Consider the following 13,215-nt stretch of genomic DNA (forward strand, 5'->3'; position numbering starts at 1 on the left):
ATTCATCCGATTCTTTTTCCTCCCTGAAGTGTCACAATATTTCAAACTGTTAAATATTGTGACAACAATTGTTCGAAGGCAACAGCTGATTTTACTGTAGAATATATATTTTTTATACACACGTATATGTTTAAATATATATTTTGTATATATATATATACATATATATATATATACACATATATATATATATTTATCCCCAAACCATGAAGTACAACACGTCTCTAGGAGGTCTCCAGCTGTGCAGAGCGCCGTGCGTACCTCAGGGAAAGCTAGGAGGTTGTACAGTTATCTCCCGTGGTGTAATTCTCAACTATACAACCTACTACCTCAACCTGGGAGCAAGCAGACCCCTGAGGGGGGGAGTCGGGGGGAGTTTTCTATCGCGTCTCACTCAAACAATCATCTATTTCACAGAACTGTGCGCTGCAAATAAAACTGCCGTTTCTTTCAGCATAAGTGGCGTTATTTCAGTTTTCAAAAAACACCTGAAGGCATCGTCACGCCGGGCAGACGCTTCGCAGTCAAGACCAAACTTTATTGTTTCTGTTGACCTTTCACTTTCTGTTCTTACCTTTCACAATAAAAGCACTACCATGTAGACTGCGAGAGCACAAATTCAAAGTCAATAAAATGTCTTCTGTAGCGTCGGGCTTCTCTCCTCCGCTGTGTTAAGACCTTAACTCCAAACTCGTTTAACTACACTGACCCCCAAAACAGCCTCCCCCTCCCAAAAGGTTGATCAGGCCTCCTCCCTTAAAGGAACAGACCTCGTGTACTTGGTCTACTTCGTTAACGCTCCGAGGCTGTGTGGCTGTGATCTTGCCTGAGATGCGTCCGAAGCCCGACCTGCCCCTCTGACTCCGTGGCGGTGGCGTTGATGGGCGCGTTCTGAGAGTCGATCGGCGCCGCGCGGACGCAGACCCGCAGACACAAGCTTGTGATGTCAGTTCACACAAGTTCGGATCTACGGGTTCGAGGCCGTGAGCAGAAGACCTCACACCTCCATCAGAAATACATATATATCTATATATATAAATAGATATTCATATACATGGATATATACGTATGTGTGAAGTTGTATGTATATAGTACCTCTCTTTCTGGAGGGATATTTAATCTCAGGGGAAAACGTTAACTTATGGCTGAAAACAAGCTGTTGCCATTTAATTGTAATGAATTTTATGATGAATACAAAACATTCTTGGGCGCTGATCCCAGAATGCATTGCGGCGTCTGCGAGCACCTATTGAACCCCACGTTTGGGCCGCGTTGTTGACCTGCAGGTTGCTGTTGCCGTGCCAACGCTCACTACGGGGGGGGAGGAGCTTCAGCTCCAACGAGACACGAAGTAAAAAGTTCATAATAGAAATCAGCTCTCAGCAGATGTGGATGTTTAAAGACTCATGCATAAAATATATGAACAGTCCTAAAAGAAATACGTTGGATGCATTTACTAAACTATGCGCTATAATAATTGACATATTTTAAATGTATGAATCCATAAAACCAATAATACATTCTAAAGGTACTCATGTAATGCGCTTATAGCTTGTTTATATATTTTATATATCGCTCAATCAAGTGACAGTTAATCACTATTAATTCTTATAATAATACACTTTAGTGCTGACTGATTTACGTTTTGCATGTTTTTCTTTCAAAAATATTTTGTTTAGATGTTTTCTCACACATATTTAGCTCATTTAATCACATTTTGAATGTATCACAGCAGCGATTATATTGTAATACTGGAGATTATAATTTATGGCAACTATCAGAATTGTGACCAAAAAAAAGATAAAGAAAAAGTCTGCATAACATTTTGCTGACTGTTATTAAGCATCAGGAATTATTATGAGGTAAGATAATAACACACAGATTATAGCGTGAAAACTTGTCAAACTGCCCCCCAGTATGTGTGCGTGTGTGTGTGTGTGTGTGTGTGTGTGTGTGTGTGTGTGTGTGTGAGTCCACAGACCAAACCCAGCTGACCAGCTACAAGGCCGCCACCTGCATTGTTGTTAGGCGCTAGCAGGCAAACCCGGCGGCACCACAAACTCTACCCGGCAACAGAGATGTGCAGAAAAGGGGGAGGGGGGGAGTCGGAGGTTCAACAGAGGTGAGGAGGTGAAAGGTGAGGAAGTGGCGTGTCGTTAGCACTTTGTTATGTTACGCCGTGTAAACAGATAGCGGCCGGCTAGCCAACAGGTAGCATTTTAATTTGTAAGCCCCCCCCCGGCCCCCCGCACAGAGGACACCACGCGGCCGACACCCGTACGGAGAGGAGCAGAAAGCGGGGAGCACCTTTGTGGGCCGAGGACTCACCTCTCCTTCCCCCTCGCGGGGCTCCTCTCTGGGCTCGGCGGCCTTCAGGCCGGAGGATCGAGTCCACCGCGGCCGTCAAAAACACAGCAAAATAACACGGGTAGAGTATCAGGACCGCCCCGGCAGGGTGGGAAGGAGTGAGACAAAAGACGAAAAAGAGGGAGAGATGTTGGTGGAAGGGAAAGGGGGGAGGGGGAGGGAGGGGTAAAGTAAACGATTAAAAAAAAAACCTTTACAAAATACAATTTTGCTTCAATTCCGCTCGCTGGGAAACGAAAAGTCTAAATAAGCACAACGAGGACGCGACAGACAACATCTGTGAGCCGGACGGAGATCCAGAAAGAAACGGCCACCAGTCGCTGAAAAGGAAAGAAAGTGTTCCGAGTGTTTGTAAGTCTCCGCGCTCAGCGAGGCGACGCAAAGAACGCAGGAAAAGCCGAGTGTGGAAATTCAGAGGAGGGAAAATGCAGCCATGAAGCCATCCTCCTGTCACCCCTGAACCTCTCCTCCCTCTCCTCCCTCTCCTCCCTCTCCTCCCACTCCTTCTCCCCCCCTCCTTTCCTCTCCACAAAGCAGGAGACAGTCCAGGTATAGCCACACACACACACACACACACACTCGTCTCCCGGAGCGTCGCACACAGACTGGGCCGGTGTGCGTGCTCAGAAACACACGCACACACATTTCTTGGAAGGCTTCCATGCGACTGCAGAAAAAAACCCAAAGCGAATACCGATCTTTATTCGGCTCGGCTGCAGAGCGGCGGTTCCTTGGACCCGCGGGTGCACCGAGCCGCGGACGCCGAAGCCTTCGTCCGTCCCGCACGCCTCCTCGCAGCTCACCAGAAGCGTGCACTCCGCCGCCGCGCCGCCCATTTAGGCAGGAAAAAACACACCCAATGGAGGACTTTGTGGTCTCGTTGTGTTTCTTTTTTTTAGTTGACAGGCTTGTGAGGATCTCTAAACGCTGGTGGCCCTCGAGCTCTGCGCCGTCGCCGGACGCAAGCGGGCGCCGAGGTCAATCGATACGGCGCTCAGAGCTGTCCCCCCCAAAATCACATGCAGGTGGACGCGAAGGAAATCGAGCTAGAATGAGTTCGCTTTGGCAGTTCTTTGGTGACCGACTGACATCACATCGCAGGAACTCACATTCTGGGTATTAAAGTGCGAGAAAAGAAAGATTGGCGGGTGATTGTGGATCCCGCTGCAGTTATGGGTCAAATCCAAAAGAGCCCGACTCTGACGTCTAGACGAACCTCGCGTGAGCGTCGTAATCAGCTTCAAATAAAAAAACATGTTTTATCCCCACGAGCCGAATCCACCGTACGGGATCCAAACCAAAGAGAGTCACGTCGTTCTGTCCGCCGGCCCACCTTCACCGATCATTCCATCGGATTCACACGTTATTGGTTGGTTGTTTTTCTCAAAGGTGTAAATCACATCACAATATTACATGAGGAACTTTGTCAGTTCAGGAACAAACCATGATGATCAAACATCACACACAACACAACAACTTCACTCATTCACTCATTCTCACTTCACCTCATCACTTTCAGTTTCACCATCAACACGATGTTCACCAAGAAAACACAGCTGGTGCTGGAAAAAGGCGGCTGACATGCGACCACAAACTTTTAAAAGTTTAAAATGTTGGAAGAAAAACCACAGCGAGTTCTAAGGGGTGTGAAAGGGGGTCAGAAGCACTCGAAACGAGTCACCAGTTAGGAGTCAAAAACTGCTGCAGCTCCTCACTCGGGTCAAGAGATGAAACCCGAATGAGCTGAAAAAATATGGCTGAAAAAGTTCCAAAATGGTGGAGTCGGCGAAGGGATTGGATGACCATCACCAAAGGAAAAGGTCATGAAGTTGAAGCGCGCTCACCGGGTTTCTGGTCGGGTCTCCAGTCGTCCCCACGTTGTGAACCAGTGTCTTGTGTCCTCACACAGGCCCTGAGAACACAGAACCCACTTTTAATGAATGATCCAGACACACGAACAAGATAAGACCACATCAAATAATTGGCGTATCAGTAAAAGCATGAAGAGAAAGCATTTTCTTTATTAGCGATTTCAACGTCGTCCAATCCGTTTTTTTAGACCACACCCTCGCTCTTGTTCAGGTTTTTCAATGACCCCCATTTAAAAACACAGATGGTGACCAACTGGACCTCCGGGTTGGACTCTTCTGGCACGGAACCAAACCAGTTAGCCGGGACAAGGAGCACGTTGTGTCCAAGTACGCATCCCGGCGGAGTTCCCCACGGCTCCGTCCCGAGGCCTCTTCTGTTCCACCTTTGCTCCCCGCGCTCATATTTAGTAAATCAATAAAACAAATGACAATAGCTGTGCCGTTTTTTAACATAACCGCTTCACCAGGAGACTGAGGGCCAATCAAACAAATCATTCCAATGTGTCATTGTTCCACACAGATAAACGGCGGTGGTGGTTTTAGGATCTGGATTCGTGCTGTCGCCCTGAGAACAAGTTGGTAATCGAAGGACTTGTGTCTCAGCAGGAAAAAGCAGTGTTTCTCTCCGGCGGACTCGTTATAAGGAAAGTCTATTAAAGAGATCACATCACTCAGGCTCTCAGGTCGTCACACTGGTCAAAGGATTTATTTCAGAAAAACACTGTTGGGTGATGTAGCAGTTTATTCCATCAAGGACCACGCAGAGCTCTGCAGAAACCTGCTGATCTCACTTATTTTATTTCTTTTTAGATGTTCTTTTACGATGTCTTCTTCTGCATGTTGGACTGATGCTTTTGATGTTTTATGTAAAGTGCTTTTACTTCCCTTGTTGCTGACATGTGTTACGTAAAAGAACTCGCCTTGTCTTGCCTGATCCATCCTGCTCTGTCTCACTCTGACTCTTTTATGAACTCTTGCACACAGACAACTTGCATAAAGTTTTCTTTGGGGAATAAAACAAAAAAAAAACTCAACACAAACTCATTGTAGACCCACAATAATCTTGCTGTAATGAAATTTCCCCGTCGTGCCTTCAAAATAAGTGGTGCTTCAAATGGTTTTCTCATACAAAAAGGAGAGATGGATTGTGCCATTTATAGCTCGTGGATCGTAGATCCTAGATCCTGGATCTGGGACCCGGAGTTGCTCTCTCTTGGTTTGAGTGTCTCAGACTGACTCTAGTGTTGTGTAGTCTTGAGTCTTGAAACACTACCTGACGATCAGCGAGGCTTTGAGGCTCCTGGATTAATCTGTGGCAAAACTGCAAGCAGCTCCTTACGAACTGAACGCCACGCATACGAGGGCTCTATGAGTGGGCTGCTCTACATTTCCGCGGCGGTTCCCGTCCGCTTTCTTTCGTGCGGCGAGCTGCTCGTCTTCGGGTGCAGGAAAAAAAAGAAAGAGAGTTCGGTGTCTGCAGCCGTTCCGTCTCCGCTTCCCTTTTCTCTCTCGTCTCCCAATTCTGATATTCCGCTCACGCACAACTGCGGCGGCCCTCCTCCAATCGCTGGCATTAATCCACACCTCAGACCCCCCCCCCCCAGACACGCTGTCTGCTCTCCCACAATGCACCTCAGCTCCAAAACTTTTCCCAGACACATTCGGCGCCCCTCTCTACCGCTCACCTCTCCCTCCCTCTTGAGCCCCCTTTTCTTTCAGCCGGTCTCCCCGCCCGGCTCTTCGTCGTCCAATTTCATTTGCTCTGCCTCTTTTCTTTTTCAAACTCTCTACATTTCCCCTTTCTCCGTCTCCATTCAGCCTCGGCCTTTCCGACTAAAGTGTCTCCTGATCTTCCCTGGAGTCCATTTGATGTAAAATGGCGGCAGCGCAAACGGACCAATTGGCGGTCGTCCCTTCGATGCTGGAGAGCGGCAGTCGGCCCCCGAGTTGCTTTTATGAGGTTTTACATTTGAGATTTGGGCCGAGGGAACGTTCCCCGATCCCCTTTCATCAGGACGTCAGCAGGGGGCACAAAGCGCGCCGTGTTTCTGCATCCGGACCTCGTTGGGTCGTCGCATCGCCCCCGAAAACACCAAACCACTTCCCCTCATTCGTACTCTGAATACTGAATTATCCACAACATCCAGACATCATGGCAATTAATTCAATGCATCGAAGATCAATAATTATTGAGGGAATACAAAAATAAGGAAAGACCTGTATGTAAATCATTTATAATATTGCCCCGACATTAATAAAAACAATCAACCAAGCAAATAGGAGGTACAGACCGATCCCTCCATCGCAGAAGGGTTTTTTGCACCTTTCACACATAACCATAGACGCCATAGACGCCATAGACACCTTAGACGCCATAGACGCCATAGACGCCATAGACGTCATAGACGCCATAGACGCCATAGACGCCTTAGACGCCTTAGACGCCGTAGACGCCGTAGACGCCATAGACACCTTAGACGCCATTGACGCCTTAGATGCCATAGACACAATAGACGCCATAGACGCCATAGACGCCTTAGACGCCATAGACGCCATAGACGCCTTAGACGCCATTGACGCCTTAGACGCCATAGACACAATAGACGCCATAGACGCCATAGACGCCATAGACGGCATAGACGCCTTAAACGGCATAGACGGCATAGACGGCATAGACGGCATAGACGCCATAGACACCATAGACGTCATAGACGCCATAGACGCCTTAGACGCCATAGACGCCATAGACGCCATAGACGCCTTAGACGCCTATGGGAAAACGACTTCTCTCTTGGTTTGTTCCCTCAGTAAACACGAGTTTATGGTCTCAGTCTCTAGTTTCAAGTCTTCTTCAACACAGCGTGATGTTCATGTGTGAGAAACCAGAGCTGTGCGTTCGTCAGGGAATCACTGCGGCATAAAGAGAGGATCCCGGCATTAAGTCACGGAAGCACCTGCCGAGGATCCCCGGGGAAAGAATCCATCGATTGTTGCGCTGATCGTTCCTCAAAGCGATTGCAGTGCACGGTCACTAATTTCCAGGCGCGGTCACTGATTTATTCTCTGGTAGTCCGAGGAAACAAAGGACCCCTCTGCAAAGGCCACTAATCGGCATCGGCTGTTCTCGTAAGGGTTTTAACTTTTATCGGGCTCTGGGAATCTTGCCGTCCTGGGAAGAGACTAAGAGGATTGGATCGGGAGCTAGCGGGCAGACATGATGAGAGGTGGAGATAGCAACTGGAACAAGGCGCTCCGCATCGCTGGACAAGGACCCACCCAACACAACTTCAGGGAGAGACGAACACACAAGGGAGCCTCCACCCACAAGGGCGTCGTGCTCAGCTCCTCACGAGCTGATGGGTTTCACCTTCCACTCTCTGTTTCGCTTGAATCTGAAAAGCCGCACATTTATAAGCTAATGCGAATAGCTAATGATCATCATTTTATTGATTGTAACCACAACCTTTCCCTCGTCTTCATTTATTTTTGTCAGAACCGTGACTGTCTCTAAGCTCAGTTCCAATGGTGAGACATAGTGGGAAGCAAATGATGAAAAGAACAAAAACAATACCGACGCTCACGTCGGCGCTCACGGCCACAGCCTTGAGAAAAAGAGCAAAAGTCGAGAGCCGTGTGCTCGAGTGCCGAAGAGCTGGAATCCAAAGAATGATTCAAGGTATCGAACAAAAAGGTGCTCCTACCAAGGCCTGCTGAAGCTCACAAAACCTCCCAACTTCACAGGAACTCAGCTGGGTTCAGTTACAGTTTTTCTCAATTGTTTACACACAAATTCTGGTACTTGGAGACACAACGGCCGCAACATGTGACTCCTTCACCAGCCCCCTGAACCCGTCCTGCTAAACTACAAGCGCAAGTCCTGCTTCACCCTCAAACTGCAGGTCTAAAACTAAATGAATCTTTTTTTCAAAACACTACACACAATTCTCGGCTTTTGGCACAATTTTTATGCAAAATATATCTTGTTTTCACAAGGAACACACTGCCAATCAAATGTGCACTCTGACTCCTCACACGGGCAAACACACCGTTTTACAATTAGCGATCAGAGCTTCAGCATAAAAGGGCAACTGGGGTGAGCTCTTCAATGGAGCAATGGATGCCAACATTGGAAACAGAGGCAGAGCCAGAGGAGGAGGACGAGGACGAGGAGGAGGAGGACGAGGAGGAGGAGGACGAGGAGGAGGAGGACGAGGACCGTAATCTCTGATGAGAGCCGAGCCACTGTGGTTGGTCATGTGGTCAACCATGGTCTAACAACGAGGGAGGCTGGCAAAGAGTACAGCCTCATGTGAGCAGCTACACTGTGGCATCCATCATCCGGTAAGAAATCTACTCTCACTAGAGGATTGAAATACTGCACATCAATACAGTACTCCATGAGTACTGTAGTACTGCCTGTGGACTGTAAAAATACTGTAAAGTATCGTTCAAGTATTTAGGAAATGTCGACCTACTTTGTATTTACAGTATTTTACTATTTGTTTGGCAGAACTGAAGATTACCAACACAAGGTGGTCGGGGACGTGTTCAGTCTCCTGAAATCATAAACGTGGTCCTAGAAAACGACGGCATAATGTTACAGAAAATACAAGGAAAAATGATAGAAAACAATGACATATTTCTAAATATTTCTAAACACTCCCCCCCCTCCCCGATGCTCTGTCTTCGTGTCCTCATCTGACCCAGCGGGGCCTGAATCGCTGTCTGTGCCCATTCGGATCAATCCGAGAGAAACGCCTCCCTCCAGGTTTCATTTCACCTTCTCGTATCTCCTTTTATTTATTATTATTTATCATTATTATTTATTATTATTATTAATTATCATTATTATTTATTATTATCATTATTATTTATCATTGTTATTTATTATTAATTATCATTATTATTTATTATTATTTTAGGGGCGTTTTCATATCTGTTCTTCCATTCAAGATTATTACAAAATAAACACACAATATGAACAAAACAAATGTAAAGCGTGAATGTGTGTGTCAGTGTGTGTGTGTCCGTGTGTGTGTGTGTGTCCGTTTGTGTCACTGTGTGTCAGTGTGTGTATCCGTGTGTCAGTGTGAGTGAGTGTGTGTGTGTGTTTGTCAGTGTGTGTGTGTGTCCGTGTGTGTGTGTCAGTGTGCGTATCCGTGTGTCAGTGTGAGTGAGTGTGTGTGTGTGTTTGTCAGTGTGTGTGTGTGTCCGTGTGTGTGTGTCAGTGTGCGTATCCGTGTGTCAGTGTGAGTGAGTGTGTGTGTGTGTGTTGATCAGTGTGTGTGTGTCAGTGTGTGTCAGTGTGAGTGAGTGTGTGTGTGTGTGTTGATCAGTGTGTGTGTGTCAGTGTGTGTCAGTGTGTGTGTGTGTGTGTGTGTGTGTCGCTTTGTGCTGATAAGCCAGAGAAGAGAATCTGCAATAAGAACAGAACGTGTTTGCTTTTCGTTAGTTAAATATATTTGTTGTAGATACACAGGATTATATTGTAATGTGCATTAATCCTAAAGGGATTGAAATGTTTTAATTCTCACAGGAACATTTATTGTATTAATTAAATACTGAATATACTGAAACCTTCATCCGAAGTGACATCAGCAGCTCGACTCTTTTTTAAATAACGTTCTATTATTTAATATATTGAAACCGTGCTTGCAAACAAACAAAAAATGCCATTATTCAGTCAGCCAATGAGACGGGAGCTCCGGTTAATCAGGTGACCAATGGAATGAATAATGAGGAACGTATAAAACACCTTTGTTTTTCACTAGAGAGGAGTTTGTGTTAACGAACGAATGCGAAGGCGAGTTTTGTGCTTAACGACTCGACGAGATGAACTGGATGCGCTCGAGGCCTCGGTCGCTTCCAGGTCACGGGGCGTCCTTCGGCCGTCTGTCAGCGAGGACGCGTCCCAACACGTCGCGAGGCTTTTCCTCCGGATTACGAACCCGGTCGGCGTGAAAGAGAAACCCTGCTGACGGCGGCTTTCTGAGGCGGTTGGCGGCGAGTTGAGACGCCGCGTTGCTTCGAGATGTCAGAAGGGAACAAAAGATTCCCCCGAAATAAAAGGCAGCCTCGCGGAGGCGGAGCGGGTAACCGTACATTTGATATCGAGTGGGCGTCTGACAAAACACACACGTTATAAAATGTTCAAATAAAACAAAAAACCTCTGCTTTCCTTTAAATGAGCTCATTTGTGCTGTTTTTCAGTGTTTGGTGTTTGTTTGAAATGTGTCAGCGTGAAGGTTGGACTCACGTCTCAAAGGGGGAAACGACGACTCAAGAACCGGAGCAGCGTAATCGTGGAAGGTAAAAGCTTCAATGAGAAGTTACAGCTCGCCAGATTAAAAACCTTTACAATTAAAAGCGTCTCCACTGGAAACAACCGGTGGATCAAGGGAACGTCGCGTGAAGAATGAAATCACAAAGAATGTCTTGAATTCCATCATTTGGGTTCAAATGTCTGTACTCAAGCCTCCGATGTGACACACACGACACTTTACCTTTGGTATGCGTGGGAGTCATGGATCACGCCCCCAAAGTCACGACAACACGCACGACAACACGCGCAACACGACCTTTAAATACATCCATGTTTATGTTCTACGCAGTTCTCTCCTCCCGCGGAGCTTCTCTCCTCCTCGTCGATAATCCTTCCACAGAAATAATTGTATTTAACGAGTCTTTTCACTGCCGTCTGCCCGTCGTTTTTTACGGCGGGTCTAATTGCACGAGTGCGTAATTGCCGCTGGCGGGAAGTGTCTGAATGGCGGGGGGGGGGGGGGGGCAATTAGCACGCTGTTAGCCATTAGCACTCGGTGTGCCAACACGGGCCGCGCAGTCAGACGCGAGGACGCAACAAACTCTCAAACATCACGACGGGGCCGTAGCTCGGCTCGCTCTGCAGACTTCCCCTCCGTCCTTCTCTCGCCTCCTCCTCGTTCGTCCCCAAGTCATTCCTGACTCTGCCGGTCTGCCCCCCCCCCCCCCCCACACACACACCAATACCCATCATGCATCTGTCAAACGCTGTCTGGCTGCTGCTGCGGAGCTGTGGGATGAACACGCCAGAGGAGCTGCTTTTGTTGTAAAATGAGATGAGCCTCCTAAAGACTCTTCTGGCTCCCAAAATGTGTCCTCGTAGAAGAAAGTCGTCCATCATTGTCTTTGGCTCGAGTCGAAGAGAGTAAAGGTGTATTTCTGAGTACAAATCAGTACTTAAGAGCAGCCTGCGATCACATTACAGGTGATTATCTAGTGAGTGAAAATAAAAAGGGTTTCGCATCAAAGTGCCACTTGACACACGAATCAATAGAACTATGCGACTCGTGTCTCCTCACTTCCCTCCTGACGGACGGACAGCAGAGTGTCCTCCTGATCAATGACCACGATACACAAGCAGCAACAAGGAGCAGGTCTTTACTAGCATGATGTTAGCATGATGTTTGCCTTGAAGCCACGAGGACTTTTTGGTATCTGACATGTGAGCTTCTGTAGGAGGGTTAATGTGTCCGTCATCAGGGGGCAGCGCGTCCGTTAATTCATGAGAAATGGAGCCCCCCCCCAAGTAATAGACACTGGCCCTTTAAGAACTGCTGTAACTCCTCCACATCAATCCCACGCACACACACACAAACACACACACACACACACACACACACACACAGGGTAATTAAAGCTGCTCGGAGTGGAGGGATAATGGCTGATAGACGTGCACGGGTTGTGTGTGTATGTGCACAGGTTGTGTGTGTGCACAGGTTGTGTGTGTGTGTTTGTGCACGGGTTGTGGTTGTGTGTGTGCACGGGTTGTGTGTGTACACGGGTTGTGTGTGTGTGTGCACGGGTTGTGTGTGTGTGCACAGGTTGTGTGTGTGTGCACGGGTTGTGTGTGTGTGCGCACGGGTTGTGTGTGTGTGTGCACGGGTTGTGTGTGTGTGTGCACGGCTTGTATGTGTGTGTGCACGGGTTGTGTGAGGACTCGTGGTAATTTATGCTGCTACGTTGTGAGTCAGCCAGCCGGAGGAAGCCCGGCCCGGAGGAGAAACATGCCTGGAATCTGAGAAGAAGGCTCGGCGGCGTCTCCAGGTGGAGGCAGGGCGGGTGAATTACTTATAGCAAAAAAAAGGTAGTGAAATGGATGGGGGGCTGAGGGGGGGGGGCTGAGGGGGGGGGGGGGCTGGGGGGCTGAGGGGGGGGGGCTGGAATGGAGAATGGAGATAAAATACAGAGCGAAAGAGGTGAATAAGTTGAGGGCAAACTGAGGTGCAGCAGGAAGGAGGAGGAGTAAAAGAGGCCTAGGAGGGATGGAGAGGTAGGAGAGGAGAGAAGGAGGAGGTGAAGGAGGTAGGGAGTAAGCCTTAAAGGGATGAGGAGCTAGGACAGAAGAAGAGGAGGAGGAGGAGGTAGGAATGGAGAGACTTGGGTAGTGAAGGTCTATTGAAAGCAGATTACTTCTGAAGAATGAGAACTGGAGTCCGTCAATTAGCACAAAGGCCAGTGTTAGAAAACGTCTAATAATCTGAGATTTAAACCAAATCACAAACCACAATCAGTGACAAACGTTCATTTAAAGAGGTTATGTCCTCAAACAAAAAGCTGCCTTTCAGCACAAAATAGTCGTAGCCACCAAACGTTGTGTATCTCATTTGTGTATCTCATGACAAAACTCATGACAAGTCAACTAACGCAAAATCAAAACCTGATACTTTGAGTGCGCGGTGATACGTGTGAACAGCAAATGCACATTATCGCTCAATAATGTGCCCCTGTGACTCTCAACCAATCACAACGCTGGATTTCATCTACCCGTATTATAATAATAAATACTGTTGACTGTTAAAATGTCAAGAAATGTAATATTATTTGCAAAGATTGTCCCGCTGTGGAGCGCCACAGCGCCGAACTGCATGCTGGGTAAATACTCGTGGGCAGTAGAGGAGACGCCACGGCACCGTTTGATGGGAATGCACCAGTTTAA

At 47.6% G+C, this 13,215-nt stretch overlaps 1 long non-coding RNA gene across 2 annotated transcripts in view; it reads right to left on the minus strand.

Moving 5' to 3' along the window:
- Window positions 1-3,252: 3,252 nt before the first annotated feature.
- LOC144410353 (uncharacterized) overlaps window positions 3,253-13,215 on the minus strand; it is a 36,466-nt gene continuing 26,503 nt past the window's right edge. For both annotated transcript variants that reach the window (XR_013468367.1, XR_013468368.1), the window contains one exon: window positions 3,253-4,279. This is a non-coding gene — a long non-coding RNA (uncharacterized LOC144410353). The remainder of the gene's footprint in view (window positions 4,280-13,215) is intronic.

The sequence above is a fragment of the Gasterosteus aculeatus genome, chromosome 1 (genome assembly GCF_964276395.1).
Source record: "Gasterosteus aculeatus chromosome 1, fGasAcu3.hap1.1, whole genome shotgun sequence".
Lineage (NCBI taxonomy): Eukaryota > Metazoa > Chordata > Actinopteri > Perciformes > Gasterosteidae > Gasterosteus > Gasterosteus aculeatus.